The sequence below is a fragment of the Ailuropoda melanoleuca genome, chromosome 4 (assembly GCF_002007445.2).
Source record: "Ailuropoda melanoleuca isolate Jingjing chromosome 4, ASM200744v2, whole genome shotgun sequence".
Lineage (NCBI taxonomy): Eukaryota > Metazoa > Chordata > Mammalia > Carnivora > Ursidae > Ailuropoda > Ailuropoda melanoleuca.
The window spans coordinates 13,307,254-13,321,757 of NC_048221.1; the positions used below are offsets into that span (position 1 = coordinate 13,307,254).

Below are 14,504 nucleotides of genomic sequence, written 5' to 3' on the forward strand. Positions count from 1 at the left end.
GCCCCCCCCGTCCGCTCGGCCCTGTGCCCGCCCCGGCCGAGGCCGCTGCGCCCGGCCCTCCGCTGGCGGCGGCTCCTGCGCCGCGCACTTCGCGCGCCCTCTTATAGCCTCGGCCCAGCGCGATGAGCTCACTGCCCCCGCTCGCCATTGGGCGTGGGTGACGTCTCTCATTTGCATGGTGGGGCGGAGCCAAGCCGCTGACGCCCCCCTGGCTGCCGTTACCCCGGTGACGCGCAGTAAACCGCACAACAGCGCGCTGCCTTCTGGGTTGACGTCATGGGGGAGGGCCGCGCGCCCGGACCCTGTTACCCCGCCCCGGGAGTGCAGTGCACGACCAATGCCCGAGCGCTGCCTCCCGCCAAGGCACGTCCCGGGTGGCGTGATGAGCCCGGCCACCAGCCGCCTGCCCGTCCCCAAGCCCCGCCCCGTATCCGCGCGTGGGGCTCCGGCTGGGCGGGGGCGGGGGCGGTGTCGGCCTCCGGGGACCAGCGGGGGATGGGGCCCGGATGGGTAAATAACTCCCTGGCACCTCCCGCTCCACTACGTCTACAAGTGCCTTGCCTAGCGCACCTTTCTCCGGGCTCTGTACGGGCTGGGCGCAGAAGGCCTTAGGGAGCTGTTCCCGCGGCTCCCTGGGCGTTTTGGCCAGATCTGTCTCTGTCTCACCCGCACCCCCAAATCTCCGGTGGTGTGTTTGCCCCAGAAAGACGAGGGAGGGGAAAGGAGAGCTGCCAGAAGTTGCTGGGAGTGCTTTGATCCTGATACTTTTCACGGAGGAGTCTAAAAGTACGGAGTGCGACTTCCTGACTTTACAGACGGAAAACTGAGGCTTAGCAAGGTGTGACCAGGCCAGACCTCTTATTCACCTGGTAGAACCCTGGTCTCCTGAGCCTGGGCAGCCGCCTACATTTTCACTCTGCATCTGCCAGGGCCTGCTGTGGGTTCTGAGGTGAGGGTGGTTGACTACAGGCCTCCACAGTTTCCTCCTTAGCCTCCCTCCCCTTACCAGTTGTCGAGGCAGGAATCCCAGCTGGTAATTGTTACCTATTTAATACTGTTTTGTTACTGTCAATGTTCAATGGGCCTCCCTAAAGGCTGGCTGGAGATGGTATATAAGGGAGGAAGAAGGGAACAACCTGTCCAACACGCCCTAGGGATTGTTGGGACATCTGGGTCTGGCTGACAGCCCCTTCAGGCAACCCCTCCATGGCTCCCACTACACTCAGGATGGAGCCAATTTATCAGCTAGATGGTGGAGGCTAAGGACCCTTCTTCCACTGAACCCCCTCTAACCTTTCACCTTCTCTGAGCCTCGGCCTCTCAGCCCATTGCTGCCTCAGGGCCTTTGCATATGCTATGCCCTCTGTGCATTGCTCCCTTCCCCAGCGCAAATTTGTATCCTCAGAGAGGCCCCTCCCACTCACCTTATTTCCATTACAACCTTGGAAGCATTCAGAAAGACAGGTGGAGCAAAAGTTTCCGGAGGGCAGGGACCTTGTCTATCCTGAACCTGGTGGGTCTCCAACATCCTGTACAGCACCTGGCTCAGTGTTAAAGGAGAACGCTGCCTGGCCTGGTTGCTGTGGCAGTTTCTGGCCTCGGTTTGTCTGACTTGCCTGTGGCCATGAATGTTCCCAGTCCCCAACCCCCGGTCTCCTACCACCCTGCCTCACTTGGCCCTGCCCCTGCCCCTGCCCCTGCCCCTGCCCCTGCCCCTTACTGGGCTCTGGAGCAAAAAGGCTATGAAGGAAACTGTCAGCATGAGCAAGAGGCCTAGCCTGGTAGGCAATGACCCAGGGGTGCATGTGTCTACGTACACACAAATGTCTGTTTGTGCCTGTGTTCACGTATGGACCCCTGTGCCCAGGTGTGTTCACACATGAGGGTGGGTGTCTATGTGCCTGTGTGGGTCGATGCATATAGAGCCATTCTGCCTGTATATATCTGTGTGCCTGTATGTATATACATCTATGTATACTGGTGGGTATGTATGTGTCCATTTGTGTGTTTCTAGGCACATAGGTCTCTGTGTCCTCCAGACCTGCCCTCTCAGGTCCCAACCTGGGCAAAGGGACCCCTGATGGGAGGGGATGCCGCCCCCAGCCTGTTGCTAGCCTTACCCTGAGACCCCTCTCTGGGCCTATGCAGTGGGACTAGATTGGAGGAAATGGGGCCATGCTTCTCTCCAAGGCAGGACGTGAGTGGGTTGCCTAGGGAGCCTCCGCCCTGACCTTGAGCCTTAACCTTGACAAGTGAGTGAATGATCTGGGGAAGTATGGGCAGAACCTGCCTGAGCTGAATGACCAGCAAACAGTCCTTGCCAAATGGAGGCACAAGGATCCCAAGGCCTGTTACCGCTCTGAGTCGGTGTTTCCTCCTCATGAAAATGGAGTGAATAAGCTCACCCCCCTCATGGAGTCTTGTGATTTTTGTTTTATTTAATTTTATTTTTTTACTTAAGTAAACTCTACCCCCATCACGGGGCTAGAACTCAGGACCCTGAGATTCAAAAGTCACATGCTCTACTGGCTAAGCCAGCCAGGTGCCCTGACTATTGTGGACTGTTGTGATTTGTATTGGATTTGAAGAAATAGTAAGAACTCATAAATGTTTTCTATAAGTGTTCCACATTATTATTATTATTATTATTATTAGGCCAAACTTAACTGTGTATGGTTGTTGTTCTGGAGTTCCCTCAGCCTGGAGTGCCCCTCCTTATCTTCCAGGCAAATTCCTACTCATGCTTCAGAACCCAATGTCTACGGGCACCTGGGTGGCTCAGTCATTAAGTGTCTGCCTTCAGCTCAGGTCATGACGCCAGGGTCCTGGGTTAGGCTTAGCTGCTCAGCGGGAAGCCTGCTTCTCCCTCTCCCACTGGCCGTGCTTGTGTTCCCTCTCATGCTGTGTGTCTCTGTCAAATAAATAAAATCTTTTAAAAAACAAAAACCTTAAAAAAAAAAAAAACACCAAACCCAATATCTCCTCCTCCAAGAAGCCTTCTCTAACTTGAGCCCCAAGGAGTCCCCTAAGTAGACCCTCCCCCCGACCATGTGGCTGAGCCTGCCCACCATCTTTGTTGGGCTCTCTCTGCCCCAGATGGGGGAGGGGAGGGTCCTTGAGGGTGGGTAGAGAGGACCTCTCTTGGCCCCTAAGTATGGGGAGCTGCCCTGGGCGGACTCAGCCAGCTCCACTTTTCAAGGCCTGGTTCCTTCAGTCTCCACTGCTGAGCACTTGGCTGTTTCCTCTGACCCAACGCCTTTCCCTATTCTCTTCTTCCTCCTAGCAAGGGAGCCCTCTGGGACACCCCAGTCCTGCTCTTCCGTTTGGACCAGCCCTATCCCCACCTAGTCAAGCAGGTCAAGGGGACCACTAAATCCACCAACCAATCATACACAGTGAACTAGGGATAACTCCCATTCTCTCATTCATTCATTCATTCATTCATTCATTCATTCATTCCCTATACACCGTCTGAGGACCTACTGTGAGCCAAGTGATGGGGACACACGTGAATGACACAGATACCCTCACCCTCCCAGCACAGGATTTGAAGGAGGAAACTGTCAAACACAACTTCACGGAGAATGGTGTTCCCTCCATGGATTGGGGGGGCGGTATGTTTTAGAGTTGGGTAATTGGGGCTGTGCACCCCAGGAGATGATGCTGAATGAAGGAGGAGCTGGAGATAATTTGAAGGCCAAACATCCCAGACAGTGGAACAGCAAATGCAAAAGCCCTGGGGTAGACACCCTCTGGCCACTTTGATGGAGAGAGCTGGTGGGGCTGGATTGGGTGAGCCAAGGGAAGCCAGAGAGAAGGAAAGCAGGCTTCCAAGGGAGCCTGGGTGATATGTGTCCCATGTAGTGGCAGTGGCCCTGGAAGATGAGATTGAGGGAGAAGTTGGTAACAGGGCTCAGCCTAGACCCTGATTTTTCCACCCTTACTCTCCCAGCAGCTCCACGAATCTCAGGACGTTATCTCACTTCCCAGAGCGGTGTCCAGGGAGGGCACGGAATCCGCCCCGGAGTCACACAGTCCAGGCCGAACGAAAACTCAGCCCGTCCCCAGCCCCTACCCTGGGTTCGGAACGGAAACTGAAACTAATCCCCCACCTCTCTCCCAGCCGGGGTTCGTATCTCCGCCGCTCTGGGGCCTCTCTCTAGAGCGTTGAGATTACCCTTCTTGTTTAAAGCAACCTACAACTCGGTTTAATGTTTAGTCTTTATTTGAAAACCCAGGGAACTCAAATCTACTTGATAAAACGGAAAGCCCCAAAGACAGAGAAAAAAAGGAGTTAAGCAAGAAGCAGAAAGGGGTGAGGCGGAGGGAACCTCTCAAGAGGGAGGTGTGCGAGGGATGCGCTCAGGGCCCCGTGGGTCTGGGTACGGCTTAAGGGGAACGTCCTCCGGCGCTTAAGGACTCATGGGCTGGTGGGGGTGGGGCTTGCGGGGACAGTCCCCGGGTGGCGGGACCCCGCGAGGGCGCCGGGGGAGGGGCGCCGGCTTGGGGCCGGGGGCGCGTCTGGCCTCGGCGCATTCCTGAGGATCAGGTTACGGGCCAAGGCGGTGGCCCCTCCCCTCCCCTCCTGCCCCGCTTCCGCCCTCGCCGGGAGCAGGAACCACAGTCACCTCCCCCGTCCTGTGCAGGTGCTTGGCCGGCCGCGGGGAGGGGACCCACACCCAGTCCTCCGGGCTGGCACTGGCGCTTTCCAGTCTCACGAGACCATTTTACCGACGAGGAAACTGACGCGTCGTCAGCTCCCTTCAGCACTGATGGAACCAGAGTGACAGAGCCTGCTTGAGGACCGGCGGTCCTGTTGACTGCGCCGGAGGCTGCAGTGTCCCCAGCCTCCCGCAAGCCCGGAAGCGCCACTCAGCCCGGTGTTCGCTGACTGACCGGCCAGAGTGAGCTCGGAAGGGCGCCCGCGCAAAGGAGAAAACAACGTCTCACACCACCTTCCCCCACCCCCAGGATGGGCAAGATTCCTGGGCTCATCCAGCGAACATTTAATGGGCATCTGTTGTATACCCAGGCCCACGTTAGGCCCTTTCCCAGGCAGACTTGGGGAAACCTGAAGGTTTGGGGGTCAGAGGGTGGTGAGTTCGACTTCGCTAAACCAACTTCAGAAACTGATGTGCCTTGATTTTGTTTTTCTTTTGGCCAGCCTCCAGCACCGTCATTCAGCCATTCCACCACCCACTGTTGAGCACCTACTGTGTGCCCTGCCCTGTGTGCTGGGCCAGGGTTTTCCACCATCCCTCATCACCTCCTGATACTCCCATACAAGACAGGAAATACCCACTATAAATGAAGAAGTACGGTTTAGGCTGATGTCACTATTTCTCCTTTAGGTCGACCCCCTTTTCTGTTTTTATTTCAGTAAATATATTTCAAAAGGGAAACTTCATGTCACCACCAAGAATGGAAAACCAGTTTCTCTTGCCATAAATAGAAAGAAACTGAAAAACGATTAAATGAGAGCAAAACCCAGGAATTCCTTCCTCAGGAACGCTCTGGGCCAGGCCCAGAGCAGGAATGCCAAAATATCCAGAAAGCATTAAAGGCAGGGAAGCCCCAAGACAAGCCAAGAAGGGTGCAGGAGGGGCCACAGGGATCCACTTGGTGTTTTTGTCCCTGACAGCCTCAGCACACAGTAGGTGCTCAATAATGTGCCAAGCCTTGGCAGTGAGCACCTACTACTAATGGGGTTTGCCTGCATCCGCCAGCATCCTTCCAGGGCCTTTGACTTTACTGACCCATTTTCGGGGACAAATGACGGTGGTGGTGGCAGGTAGCAGCCCCTTGGGGGTGGGACCCCACAGGGCCTCTCTGGGGAGACTTCAGGTTGGTTCAGTTAAGTAGAAGCTCACACTTCCTCCTCAAGACCTTGGGGCTGTCCCCACCCACAGTCCTGTGGCCCCTTCTGCAATGAGCTGTGGGCCTCTGACGTCCTGCCCAGGCTGCCCAGGGATTGGGGAGGGGGGAAATGTGTGAATCAGTAAGTGTGAATTAAATACGTAAATGAATTAATGAGTGAATGATGCAATGGATGATTTGGCGAAGTAATGAATGGATGAGTGAATTAACGGATGAGAGGATGGATCCATGCTGCCAAGATGGCAAACCCACTCCCCACATTTTTCCTTAATATCCTCCACGCCAGCAGTGCTAAGAGGGACACGGGTCTACATTTTTCAGAGGGACAAACTGAGGCTCTGAGCAAAGAATGGCTCCATGCCCCCCATTTTCAGAGGGCAGATTGGAATACAGCTGGCCCCGCTCACCGTGAGCTGCGGGACAGAGGGCCGAGAAAAGGAGCGGGGCGCCAGTGGGGGAGCAGATTGAATGGGGGCGAGGCAGGCAGCAGACAAGAGCAGGGAAGCGGTGGCGGCTGGGCCTCCGGAGCGGGAAGGAGCAGGCAGAGTCCCAGTCGATTAGGAAGGGCCTCCAAGTTAAGAGCAGGTTTGGGGGGGGGGCGGTAAGCGAGGCACATAAACACCAGGCTTGCGTCTCCCCGGCGTAGGGGGGGCAGAGACCCCCCCAACACTCGGAACCTGAGGCCGCCACCGTGAACTCCCTCGCCCGCCCGCTTCCCCCCTTCCTTCGCCACCGCCTCTCCTCGGGAGGAAGTGGTGAGGGTGCGGGGGAGGGCCCCCTCATTCTCACTTCCCTTGGGGCAGGGCGGGGCCTGCAGGGTCCCCTCCCCCGCCGCGAGGATGGGGGGGCGACAGGAGTGGGGGCTGGGAGCCCCAAGACCTGGGGCTCGGTCAGGGCGGTGCGGCCCCTCGTTGGGTGACCTAAGTTCTCTGGGTTCCGATGGTTCTCATCTGAAAAATGGGAGGAAGAAACTCGACCTTGAAACAATGGATTTCTGGGAGAGAGGACCCCGCCCCAGGCCCGAGGAGACCAAGCCCGACAAGGACACTCCCAGGCCGGGAGGGGTCAGGGCCGGGCCGGAGCGAGAGATGTCGCTGTAAACACGGACTTGGACCAGGGCGGGAGGCGCATTCCAGGCGAAGGGAACCGCGCAGGCCAAGGCCTGGAGGCTGGTCGGGACCTCCCGCCTTGCAAGGCCGCTGGGCCTGCCCAGGACCTGCCCCTCGTCGTTCCCCCCCACCCCCAGCCTGGCCCCTCCTCCGGCAGGGGGTAGGGGAAGGATCTGGAGGGCCTCCGCGCGGCCGGCAGCAGCCGCAGAGTTAACCCCGCGCTGTGGCCGGACCCGGTGGCGAGGGGGGCGGGTGGCGTCAGCGCCGACGTCAAGGCGAGGCGGGGCCGCGTAGACTCGCAGACTCGGGCGCCAGGCCGGTGACCCACGCCGCGCTGGAAGTCGTGGGTGTGGTGGTGGGCAGGGTCCGCTCTCCAGCTGTCCCGACGCTGCGCAGAGGGGAAACTGAGGCACGGAGAAGCAAGTGGTCTAGCCGAGACTGAAGCTGGGCCGCAGGACACCAGGTTCCCTTCCCTCAGCCCCAGGCCGCTTAGGTCCCACACCGTCGCCCTCTCCCAGTCGTTTGCTTGCGCTGGCCTACACCGTAACAGCCCCAGGGTCACTGGGCTGCAACTGCGACGAACTTGTGTTTTGTGTTTTGTTTTGTTTTGCTTTGCTTTGCAGCATGTAGACAAATCCCCACAAGACCGCCCAGTTAAGCGCTGGGCGCCCCAGAGCTGTGCCCTGGCAAGTCGCCCCACCTTCGTGGGCCTCAGTTTCCTCAAACGGACCAGTGAAGGAAAGCTGACATTTAACTGCGGACTCACTGCTCGGCCTTCGGGAAGGAGTGGGGTGCGAGGGGTTTCCCATGCGGAGGGGCGGAGAAGACAACCCAGAGGGGAGAGGTACCAGTGGGGAGACGCGAGACGGGATTCGAATCCACGGCTGACTCCCGGTCCCCCATTTATCCTTCCTACCTCCGCCCCCTCTCGTCCCTCTCCCTCCATTTCTAACCCCTCCACTCTCCCCGATCCCCTCGCCTCCCTTCTCCCTCCCTTCCCCCCACTGGCCCAGCTCCGCGCCCCTTCGGGGCCGCTAATTAAATGCAGAGCCGGGGGCGGGGGGGGGGTCGGCTCGCGGTTAACCCTTTCCCGCCGGGGCCCTGAAGGGCTTCCCGGGGCTGAGGAGGGGAAGCGCCAAGGCCGGCTCAACTCCTCTCCGCCCCTGACTCGGGCCCTAGGACAAGCCCATTTGATGGACGGGTAGGTCGAGGCCAAGGGGCCAGCCCCGAGGTTCTAGGCAAGACCCGATTAATCTCCAAATAGGAGGGCCAGAGCAAAGAAATAGCTGAGAGCAAAGGGAGATCCCGGGAGAAAGGCGGAGGGAGATGGAGGGAGAGAGAGCAGGGAGTGAGGGAGGGAAAGTCCCGTGGAGGAAGAAAGAAACAGCCAGAGACCCAGAGAGCATGAGACAAACTAGTTAAGAGACACCAGCTGGAAAAGGCACGAGACCTCAGGAGACAGGGAGAGAGGGAGACATAAAAGTATTCTCAATGGGATTCTCAGTCCTTGGCTGGGGACTAGAACTAACTAGTCTTTGGTCTCCTTGGACGAAGAAAAGGTGACCCTATACATATCTACAAGGAACCCAGAGTGACAATCTCCCAGGGAAGCACTGTTGGGACTGGTGGGGACAAGGTGGCCCTGAGCACCATGAGTACCTATGGTGATAGGGGACTCACAGGCCACCTCAGGAGCTACCTGGCACTGACCCCTGGCCCTGGACTGGCTTGCCCACTGTTCACTGACCTCTGGCGGGGCCTTGTTGCCTGAACTGAGGGTCAACCCTGATCAGGGAGCTGTAGGTCACCCCAAGTCCCCACTGCGTCCTTATAGCTCTGGGTCAGGTGGAGAGGACCCAGACACAGCCAATCCCCTGCCCAGCTCCCCCTTCCCTCCACACACGGAGGATGACCACCACCCTGGTGGGGCTGGGCCAACTGCAGATTTGAGAGGGGCCCAACATTTTTGGGGTGGGAACCACTGGAAAAATAGGTACTCTAATGTCAAGCCCTGGCAAGAGCTATGAAGGAATCTCAGGGGGGTGTGCAGAGGGCCAGTGACACCCGCAGACAAAGGGGCACCATGAGGGGGCAGCAGGGCTGGGTGGATTCCTGAGAGCTGGAATAGCACAGGCCAAAGGCCCAAGGTAGGAACGCATGCTGTGTTGCCGGAGAATCCAGGAGGAGGCTGGAGTGGGGTGAGGAGAGGGGACCTGGGGGGAAGGTAAGAATAGGAGGATTCCAGGGGCACCTGGGCCACCAGCAGCTGGGGGGGGGGGAGTTGGAGTCCTTGCCGGCCCAGGAGGAGCCTGTGACGACCCTCCCTGCCTCAGTCTCCCCACCAGTGCCCATGTTCCAGAGGATGCAGCGGAGTCCGGGGGGCCTAAGGGCTGCCCAGAGTCACAGGGACCTGTCTTCTGCCTTCTGTGGGTGCCACGCTAGCCTCCCCTCACCCTCTGTGGCTCCCAGCTCTGATCTGTGTTCCTGTTACCCCCCAGTTCTGCCCTTCCTATGGTCCAGACTCCCAACGCTTGCCCGTGGGGTTCCTTCACCTGTAGTACCCACCTCATGAGACATTCCCTGGCCCCTCCCAGACAGAGCCCAGAGCCCCTCCCTCGGCTGGCTTTCCAACCCCACTGGGCCCCTCACTCAGCCCCCTCACCCCAGGTTTGGCTACAAGCTCTGCAAGGAGGGGATGGCTCAGGAGACAGGGCTGAGGGGAAGGGGGGAAGCTGGGCAGCGTGGTCCTTGAGCCTGGTAAAAATCGCTGCCCCCTCTGCCCCTGCCGCCTTGGGGGAGGCACGACGGTGGCTGCAGTGACGGAGGATGTGCCAGGAGGAGCATCCGGCAGGGCCCGCGTTGTCATGGCGACGCTGACTCAGAGGCAGAGGCAGAGGCAGGTAGCAGCATCTAGTACCCGCCAGCCCGCCCCTGTGCTCCTGGCATGCTGCCCAACCCCCCACCCTTCAGCCTCCACGCTGGGGACCTCCTCGGAGACTGCAGAAGGGTGGGTGAGAACCCAGGGCAGCTGGATAAATGCCTCCACCCACCCCCACCCAATCACCTGCTGGAAGGTGGGAGATGCTATTTTATCACACTAACCTGGGTGCCACATCTCCCTCCTTCCTTCAGGACACCCATCTTCGCCTAGATCTTCTCATAGGTCCACCCATCCACCCATCCCCCCACCCACTAATCTCTCCACCCCTCTGTTTACCCATTCACCCATTATTCATGGAGCACCTACTGTGCGCCTACATTGCTCTCAGCACAGGAGAGTTGTCCCTTGCTCGAGCAGTCAGGGTACCAGCGAAGGATCTGGACTGGGGGGATGCATGTGAGGACAAGGCCTCTGTGGCCCCTTGGGTCCAGGCCTTGAAAAGTTGAGGCCCCTTCTCTCCCTCCTGCTCCCAGTCTCTGTCCTCTACTACTATCTATTTCAGTGTCCATCTCCATCTCAGAGTGCAGCCCAGACCCTTCCTACCCCCACCCCAGCCCCAAAGCCACTGTGTAGCCCCCTTCCTCTCTTCCCCTCACTTGTCTACTCCAGCCACATGAGCCTCTGTTTTTTCTCCAACATACCAGCTCGTTCCCACCTCAGGGCCTTTGCACATGCTGTTCTCCCTGTCTGGAAAAACCTTACGGTTTTCACCTCCGTTTATCTTGTTTATTTCTTGGTTTCCTTATTATCTGTCTCTACCCTCATCTCCAGAATACAAAGACCTCAGAGATGGCCTGTGGTTGCTTTGGTGGCCTGTCTGCCTATAGCTCTGCCTTCATTTCGCCCACTGTGAAATGGACAAGTGGGAATGGTGTTCACAATAAGGCCTTACGGATGGGGGTGGGGGGTGGGGGGAGGAATTAAGCCCTCAGAACTGTGCCTAGTACAGAGTAAGCGCTCAACAAAAACATCTTTAGAAATAGTCCAAATGAGCTGATGAAGGATAAACAAAATCCAGCCTGGCTGTACAATGGAATATCACTCAGCCCTAAAAAGGATTGAAGCCCTGATACACTCATACCATGGCTGCTAATGGGGACAGGGTTTCTTTTTGGGGTGGTGAAAATGTTCTGGAACTAAGCAGAGGTGTTTCACAACACTGTAAGGGATTAAATGCCACTAAAATGTTCACTTTAAGATGGTTAATTTTGTGTCAGTGGACCTTACGTCAATAATCACTTTAAAAAGAACACTGGGTAAAACCTGAAGAAAATCTGAATAAAATGTGTTCTTTAGTTAATAACGAACAGCTTACTGCATCTTCCAGATGCCCAGCATGCCCCTGCCCCCAGGCCTTCGCACCTGCTGTTCCATCCACCTGGAAGCTTCAGGTAACTGAGGAGCTGAATCAGACCCCGGGTGGGCTGAGCTGCAGTCTGACTCCATTTGCTCCTGCCTCCTCCGCCTCCACCTTCTCCAATCACAGGAAAGATCAAGGTTTTTTTGGTGGTTAGGGGTGATGCTGAGGACATCTGGGTGCCTTGGAGGGTCAGTCTGCACGGGGAGGGACAAGGACCTATAAGCTAGTGGGGTTAGGCAGCAAGTGGGCAGGAGAGGCAATGGATTCCGTCCAGCTGGGGGACCTGCTCTGTTTCCAGCCGCCTCACGAACATAAACAGCAAGAGGCACTTTTTATTATAATTTTTAAGGAAAATTGCTGAGTAATGAAAATCTCCCTGGACAGCATCACTGTGCCCCAGTGACTGAGTTTTCTGGGGGTTTTGGAAAAGACAGCCTTTCCAGAAGGTTCTGGGGAAACCGTGTCTGAGTCTCTCCATGGTGCGAGGGAGGGAGGGAGGGAGGCCACCTTGCCAGTCATCCACACGCACTTGGGCATTTGGCGACATCCCCAGCTCTGCTTGCCAGGGACGCTCAACATGTTAGAGGGACACAGTGCAGAAGGGCAGGCCCTGGGGGTGCCTACAGGGACAGTTTTCAAAGGAACAGAGAAGGGAATGAGGGAGGGGAAGATGCAGGAGGACGCACCGAGTATTTTTAGGCGCTGAATGCAGCCCTAAAATATTTCCATGGCCACTCCCGAGGGTGAGCAGGGTGACTATTTCAGTGCCTGGTTCCAGTGGAGGTGGGGCGGGCCAGGGTGAGTCACCGCTGGGTGGCTGGACCCAGACTGGGAGGGGGCTCCTAGGGCAGGATTGGGGGCCTTCAAGGTGACCACTCACCAGCTAGGGCTAGGCATCCAGGGCTGGCCTCCGGGGCCTGGAGGACAGTGGCCTAGACACTGACGACAGGGCAAGCCAAGCATGTGGCACCATCGCCCGGGGGCTCCCAGACAATAAGCGAGCAGCTCAGGCCGAGCTCCAGGCTGATAGAGATGGAGAGATGCCTGGGAGAGGTTTTAGACACTCTACAGGTGATCAGTGAAGAATGACGCGGCACTCTTAGATGTGCTCAGGTATATATGAAGCGCTTGCTGTATACCAAGCCTCCAATCCCCCATGTAATCCTCCCAACAACCCTTGTGGAGTGGAGGTCACTACTGTCCCTTCTGACCAGCAAGGAAACTGAGGCACAATGGGGAAAACTTGCAAGTTTGTTAGGATCATGTTGGGTCTGATGACTCCTCACGTCATCTCTGCCCTCCCTGAGCAGACCACAGAAGCTCAGGGGCTTTTCACTTGCAGTTCCCTCCACCTGTTCCCTGCTCTCTTCCCATGGACAGTGGCTTCTCGACCTTAGGAGTTGGTTTGAACATGCCCCCCTCAGCGAGTCCTCCCCTTTCACTCTGGAAAGCTCCCAACCCCAGCATCGTGGGCTTCCTGCAGAAGGATGAGCCCATCTGCCCAGACCCTCAAGGTACCCCTGCCTCTTCTCTTGCCACCTCTGCGACCTCTACCCGGGGCTGAGCCCCCAGCCTCACCTCCTCCTGGTCTCCCGGCTTCCACCCTTGTCTCAGTCTATTCCAGAACCTTCTGTGCTTCTCATCCTACTCCGGGCCCGCACCTGCCCCATTTCCTACCCTCTCGCTTTGTTCCTGTCAGCACTCCATGTAGGTCCCTGGCACTTGCACAGGCTGTTCCCTTCGTCTGAAATGCTTTTTTCCTAGATGGCAGGCTCCCTGGCCTTCCTCAAGCCCTTTCTTTGAATGTCAGTCACCCTCTGGCCTGCCCTCACCACCTCTTTCTCCCACTCTTGCTTTCTCTTTCTCCACATTGATGCATTCGGCTTGTTTGTTGCTAGCTTACCCTGTGGAAGGTAAGGGCCACTGAGTCTCGGCACCTGGGATGGGGTTGTGGCCCCAGTTCCTCCGCCTCCAGGCCAGCCCTCTGCTCCACTGAGGTGGGCGGCTTCTTCCACAGAAGTTGTCTGAGTGGACATCAAGCCATCTCCTATACCCCTCACTGGCCAAGTGGCTCTTTGTCCTCAGAGGGACAATGGAGGACACCAGGGCATGCACGGAGCCACAGGAGATACACACACTGCTGATACAGGGAGAGGCTGGGCTCCGGGGGTCCAGACGGATGGGTGGGGAGGATGCCTGTCATCATGCCCGCGTGGTCTCAGTGGGCCCAGCTGTTCTTGGAGCAGCAGGTGAGGCCCCGCAGAGGGATCCGAGGAGATAGATGTACGCAGGAAGGAATGACGCAGGTGAGCAAGACAGATGCCCTCCCACTGCCACCAAGCGGGGACTGCTCCTGGTTGCCGGCTGCATCCGTGTCCCCAGAATGGGCTGTTGGCCCCAGGTCACCAAGAGGGGCTAGGGCCGTCAAGACTGGCCCTGCAGAGCTTGGGCAACCCAGGCTAAGTCACACCTCTGCTCAGGGTGGGGAGCTGGAGCAAGCCCCAGGGGTAGGAGGTCCCTGGTGTCTGGTTCCTGGGAACCACCTACGTTTAAGACCTCCCGCGTGCCACGAGTCATGCGCCAGTCAGCTGATGAGGGTTCAGGCCCCAGTCGACAACCCTTGGCAGGACGGAAAGATCGAGGCCCAGTGTCTGGGAAATAGACGGGCGCTTTTGGTTTCTTTTCTTGTTGAGGGGGCTGAGGCTCGTTTCTTGAAACCACCCAGGAAGCAGACAGAAAAACGGGGCTGTCACGACAGCCAGCTCAGAAGGACAGAACCTCCCGGAAGCCCACCGCACCTAAGCGAGCCGGGCTGGTGAGGCGGCTCACGTCACCGGCGGGCGAGGAGGGGACTGGGCCGCCAGCCCGGGCTGCCTGGCTGGAAAGGTCAGGGGCAGCTGGCGTGTCTGGCGACACACGCGGGAAGCCGCGATTACGCACGCAGGCTCCGGGGCCGCCTGAGCTGAGCCCCAGCGCAGAGCCATTGGGAAGGTGGGAGAGCCGCGGGGACCCAAGACCCTGAACGGCTAACCGGCGGTAGAACGAAGGCGTTTTCGCGGCGGAGCTGAGTTAGGGAGGAAAAGCCGAACCGCCAGAAGCAGGAAGGGGCGGGGCCTCCAAAGTGCTGGCCCTTCGCTGCCGAGCTGGACACCTGACCCCGGCTTTTATCAAAGCCTCGCCAGACCAGGGCCCCAGAAGCTTTTATGGGCCGCTGAGT

At 58.0% G+C, this 14,504-nt stretch overlaps 1 protein-coding gene across 1 annotated transcript in view; it reads right to left on the bottom strand.

Moving 5' to 3' along the window:
• Positions 1 to 133, bottom strand: part of JUND (JunD proto-oncogene, AP-1 transcription factor subunit) — a 2,180-nt gene extending 2,047 nt beyond the window's left edge. The window contains exon 1 of the mRNA XM_034658080.1: positions 8 to 133. The gene's annotated coding sequence lies outside the window, so the exon portion shown is untranslated. The remainder of the gene's footprint in view (positions 1 to 7) is intronic.
• Positions 134 to 14,504: the final 14,371 nt, after the last annotated feature.